The following is a 5,866-nucleotide window of genomic DNA, read 5'->3' as shown; positions in this document are numbered from 1 at the left end:
TGGGAGGACAGAGGATCAAAAGGGAGCATGGCCAGGTTTCCCCTGCCCACTTGGGCCCCCAGGAACCCGCTAAGATCGGGCCTGATCCTCTGCTCACCTAGGCCCCCTCCAGCCGCGCACGTCCTGAGGGAGGGGGAGGGAGGGAAGGGGGAGCAAAAGTAAAGGCTGGACCCTGAGGGGGGGCTGGAGGAGGGGAGGAGTTCCTACACCCAGTGGGACCCACCCATGGTTAGAGGGTCCAGTAGCAACGGGGGCGACCCTGGGGGACATGGTGGGGGAGGGGCACGAAGGAACGGAAGGGAACGGGGCCAGCGCTTTCCCTGTCCACTTAGGCACCTGGGAGCCTGTTGGGCTCTTGGGCCTAATGTTCTGCCCTCGGAGCCTCCCTCCTGCTGCGCAGAACCCAAGCCCCGCCCCTACACCCCCACCCAGGGCCCCACCTCTACACTCGGAGACCCCCTCCAATGCGCTAGGCCCAAACCCCACCCACACACCCTCACCCAGGGCCCTACCTCCAAACCCCGGAACTCCACACTCCAGAGGCCCTCCTTTCCACGGCTGTCTCTCCCCTTCCGCGCAGGTCCTAAGCAGAGGCCCTGACCACGCTTGAACCTCGCCCCCGCCACCCACCTAGGTCCCGCCCCCACCCTAAACCCTGCCCCTGCCTAAGTTCCATCCCTGCCTAAACTCCGCCCCCATAGCCAAGGCTTTTTTTTTCCTCTTTTATTTTTTTAAGTTTAAGTTAAAATTTATATTTGGAAATAAAAATTAATAATAACAAATTTTTTATAAAATTGTCACACAGGAACACACTTTAAGATACTTCATTGACTTAGAAAAAGTTACAGACATAGCCGAAACAAATAGCTTTCATTTATAAACGTGAGTTCCTTTCTTTTAGCAAAAGAAGGCTCACAGGAAATGTCAGACTGAAAACCAGCGGGATACAGCGATGCAGGGACAGCTCAACGCCTCCTGAGCTAGGAGGCTCCTAGCCTGCTCTCCCCGGCTTGGGCCGTGCTGCTTCTCCTCTCTGGCCTTCAGTTTCCCTGGGCACCAAAGGAGGGAAGACTGAATGACTGCTAACATCCTGCATGCCATGGTCCTTTCATTTCAGAGAACCGTATATGATCATAACAGTATCATTCTCCTCTGATTATAAATGTCAACAAAATACAACTTAACATGCTCAAAAATTTTACTACCAAGAGTGCTATGATTTTTCCCATCCTTGGCAAAGGATGGTTGAGGGCCCATATTATTAGGCCACACTCACCGCTTATATTGGAAAATGAGGAAATGCTAATGAAATTGCTTTTATGGGCTGACATTCATGGATGGCAGAAAGGGACATTCCAGAAGGAGTCCAGGATTTGCTCTTGGGAGTACTTCAGCTCCCAAAGCTTGGTGGCCAAGTGCACACGTGGCTACACCCATGTCTGCACGCAGTCTGTCAAGGTCACTGAGCACTTGTTATCGTTGAAGGGGAATGAGAGACCTCAGGATTTTCCCCCAACAACACTCAGAGCCTCTTGTAAATCATATTCATATTCATACACTTAAGCATTAATTTACATACTTAATTTCTGACAGGCTGACAACTGCAGCCCTTCTCCCCCTGGGTGTAAAATGAGAAGTGAATTGTTATTCAGTGTATCTGGTACAGTGGTAATGGTGCTAGCTAGATAAGAATTTAACATCCAATTAAAAGCTGTTATTGAAAAAATTGAAAAAAAAAAAAGTGCTACAATTTTTATTATGACTCTCACCATCTTTTGAAAATTTCCATTTCAGAAGTTTGATTTGGTTCACTTTCTTGGAGCTTCTTGCCTTGGGAGCATCCTCCAAGTACACCAGTACCTATGAAGAAACTAGCCAGCATTCTTTTTCCTGAAGCCGTAGTCTATGGCTCTGCCTTCATCACATAGGCTGTGCTGTGTCCCTGTTCAGGCTCAAGCCATCTTCTAATTACGAGTGCCCAGCTGATTGATTTACTGTTTCTTCCTCACACCTCACTGTGTATTCTGTAAGTTGTATTTTAGTATGCTCCTATAGAATTTCTTCAATTCATGCTGCTATCAGTGTGATCAAAGTTTGAGGTTTTGCATAAGAGCCCTTCAGAAGAGCTGCATTTCAGCACTGTATAGTGCATTTAACCTGAGAGTCAACTTACTTTTCTTGCGTATTCTCAAGTAAAACATTTAGTTCCTTTTTCAATACTGAACAGGATTTTTTCTTTTTTTTAAACGACAAAGACATGCTCGGGACAGACACTGCAACACCATGTGCTCAGATGAGTGATGTAAAAATACCATTGTCTTGTCTCCAAATACTAATTCTAAGAGCAAGGTCTTCAAGCATTTGACCGTGCACATGGACCACCAAGTTCGAGGATACATTATTCCACATCATCATGTCTATAGTTTGACAAAAACTAGAACATGTTCTCTGAAACAAGAGCATTGTCAATATCACTGAAACACATTACAGCAATGTTTAAATTCTTCCATAATTCCTTGAAAATTTGTAGCATAGCATAATCACTAAAACTTGCTAATTATGAGAGCTGTTAATTTACAATCATTTCCTCTCATAATGACTGTACCATTATCCATTTTTATTTATTCTTAATTAAATTCAATTTCAACTGCCTAGATTGTGTTTGAGGTAGCTTCATAGTAGTTTTATTGCTATGAAAGTGACATGTTTCCATGTATCACCTGGGGGATTAGATTAGATTTAAAAGAGAGAGGAAAATATAATTTATCAGTTTTTTTTTTTTTTTTTTTGGTGCTAGGCGGGCCTCTCATTGTTGTGGCCTCTCCCATTGCGGAGCACAGGCTCCAGACGCACAGGCTCAGCGGCCATGGCTCACGGGCCCAGCCGCTCCGCGGCATGTGGGATCTGGATTAGATTAGATTTAAATGAGAGGAAAATATAGTTTTATCAGTCACACCGTTTCCTCACTTGGCATACAGATTAAAAAAAAAAATCATCCATTTCTTCAGTGATTAAAAATACAGTTCTTTTGTGAGCATAGACACAATACAAGGAATCTGTTTCTTTGCATGAAAAGTAGAATCAGTGGAAAAGGACTCGAATTCTATTGCTACCTTTCGGTTAACCCGAGTGAGAATGTGCATAAGCTCAAGCTTGTGAGCATACTGTTTCAGCATTGCACAAAGTGACTGGATGAACCAGGATCCGTCCTTTGAATTTCGCCAGGAATAGTAACCAGGTGCTGTAGAATATGCATACAAGAAGTCCGCCTCAACCGGTATTTTCTGACAGGCCATGTCATCCTCAACACCACTGTCTGTCTCAATACCACAGTCCAGTTTTGTGCCTCGGCAAGCCTGAATAATGGAAAGTTTAGGTTTTCCAGTTAGACTTATACAACAATCCCCTCTGAAGAAACCTATTAATTTTTTCAGATCGACAGGTCCATTTGTTCCAAAAATTTTTCCTTCCTTGCCATGGCTTAGAAGCACACAAATAAAACTGCTCCTTTTGCTATGATCTTCTTTAGAAACACTGTACATTAATTCCAAGATTTCTTCACGTGTAAGATCATTTTTATTCCTAACTTCATATTTCAAGTTCGTGAAGGTTTCCCAGAGGTTTGCTGCATCTACGTCTGTACCAGACCGACATGCCATCCCTTGAACAGAAAAAGTTACTTTTAGTTGCATTAAAAAAAAAAAAAATTTGACTTAACCTGGTGGCGCAGTGGTTAAGAATCCGCCTGCCAATGCAGGGGATACGGGTTCGAGCCCTAGTCCGGGAAGATCCCACATGCCGCGGAGCAACTAAGTCTGTGCACCACAACCACTGAGCCTGCGCTCTAGAGCCCGCGAGCCACAACTGTTCCAAAAATTTTTCCTTCCTTGCCATGGCTTAGAAGCACACAAATAAAACTGCTCCTTTTGCTATGATCTTCTTTAGAAACACTGTACATTAATTCCAAGATTTCTTCACGTGTAAGATCATTTTTATTCCTAACTTCATATTTCAAGTTCGTGAAGGTTTCCCAGAGGTTTGCTGCATCTACGTCTGTACCAGACCGACATGCCATCCCAGTACTTTCATGAAAGCTCTTATTATTAATTATTATACATAAACCCATTTCAGCATAATCCATTTTGTAACTATCATCCAAGGATATTCCAGAGTCCATTGATTTGCTTCCATGTAAGATCTTTGTCTCTGAAGTTTTAATGGATTTTGAATCCACTGAATTTTCATTGTTCTCCATGGACACTTTTATTAACTCTCAGCCCCCACGCCACAGCCACCGGCTCACTCTGCTGGGCTCGGTTCCTGCTCCTTTCCTCTTTTAGACTGGGGTTCTATTTCACCTTGCTGACTCATTGTTGATTCATTTATATTTTTCCTAATAAATCTTTTATTTTTCTAATTTTATTTTATTCTTTATACTTTGTTATTGTCCTCTCCTTTTGGCTTGTTTCTCCCTGCCCCCCCCCCCCACTTTATTTTTCTTTTTTCTGTTGTGGTTTTATTTTACCTTGTTGCTGTTGTTTCAATTATATTTTAATTTTTCCTAATATATTTTTTATCTTTCTAATTTTATTTTGTTTTTTATTCTTTCATATTGTACTACTCCTTTTTTTGTTTCTTTTTTTTTTTTTCCTTTTTTGCCACGCCATGAAGCTTGCGGAATCTTGGTTCCCATGCCAGAGGTTGGGCCTGAGCTCCTGTGGTGGGAGCTCCGAGTCCAAAGGGCTAGACTAACAGAGAACCTCAGACCCCAGGTAATATTAACTGGAGTGAGGCCTCCCGGAGGTCCTACTCTCAGCACCAAGACCTGGCTCTATCCAACTGCCTAAAAACTCCAGTGCTGGACGCCTCAGGCCAAACAACCAGTAAGACAGGAATACACCCCCCCCCATAAAAAAAAAAAAAAAAAGAAAGAAAGAAATGACAAAAAAAAATGTCACATACGAAAAAACAGGGTAAAAACCTACAAGACCAAATAAATGAAGACGAAATAGGCAACCTACCTGACAAAGAATTCAGAGAAATGATAATGAAGATAATCCAAAATCTCAGAAACAGAATGGAGAAAACACAAGAAACATTTAACAAGGGTCTAGAAGAACTAAAGAGCAAACAAACGGTGATGTACAACACAATTACTGAAATTAAAAATACTCTAGAAGGAATCAATAGCAGAATCCAGAAGAAGAAAAGAAAAAGAAAGGGTCTGAGAAAATATTTGAAGAGATTATAGTCGAAAACTTCCCTAACATGGGACAGGAAATAGTCAATCAAGTCCAGGAAGCGCAGAGTCCCATACAGGATAAACCCAAAGAGAAACACACCGAGACACATATTAATCAAACTATCGATAATTAAATACAAAGAAGAAATATTAAAAGCAGCAAAGGAAAAGCAGCAAATAACATGCAAAGGAATCCCCATAAGGTTAACAGCAGATCTTTCGGCAGAAACTCTGAAAGCCAGAAGGGACTGGTAGGACATATTTAAAGTGATGAAAGAGAAAAACCTACAACCAAGATTGTTCAACCCAGCAAGGATCTCATTCAGATTTGATGGAGAAATTAAAATTTTACAGACAATCAAAAGTTAAGAGAATTCAGCAGCACCAAATAAGCTTTACAACAAATGCTAATGGAACTTCTCTAGGCAGGAAACACAAGTAAAGAAAAAGACCTACAAAAACAAACCCAAAACAATTATGAAAATGGTAATAGGAACATACCTATCGATAATTACCTTCAATGTAAATGGATTAAATGCTCCAACCAAAAGACACAGACTGGTTGAATGGATACAAAAACAAGACCTGTACATATGCTGTCTACAAGAGACCCACTTCAGACCT

General features: G+C 42.0%; 1 protein-coding gene across 5 annotated transcripts in view; it reads right to left on the bottom strand.

Annotated features, from left to right (window-relative positions):
* The window catches only part of VEZT (vezatin, adherens junctions transmembrane protein), an 83,798-nt gene that overhangs the window by 62,289 nt on the left and 15,643 nt on the right, over nucleotides 1-5,866 (bottom strand). The window contains exon 1 of one of the 5 annotated variants that reach the window (XM_024127246.3): nucleotides 1,770-2,558. The exons of 3 other annotated variants lie outside the window; for them this stretch is intronic. The gene's annotated coding sequence lies outside the window, so the exon portion shown is untranslated. Of the gene's footprint in view, nucleotides 1-1,769; nucleotides 2,559-5,866 lie in introns of those variants that run through there. One more of the 5 variants, XM_055085251.1, reaches the window with a different exon arrangement.

Source organism: Physeter macrocephalus, chromosome 6 (assembly GCF_002837175.3).
Source record: "Physeter macrocephalus isolate SW-GA chromosome 6, ASM283717v5, whole genome shotgun sequence".
NCBI classification, from domain to species: Eukaryota; Metazoa; Chordata; class Mammalia; order Artiodactyla; family Physeteridae; genus Physeter; species Physeter macrocephalus.
The sequence above is the reverse complement of the archived record's forward strand: the minus strand, read 5'-3'. Positions and strand labels throughout refer to the sequence as shown.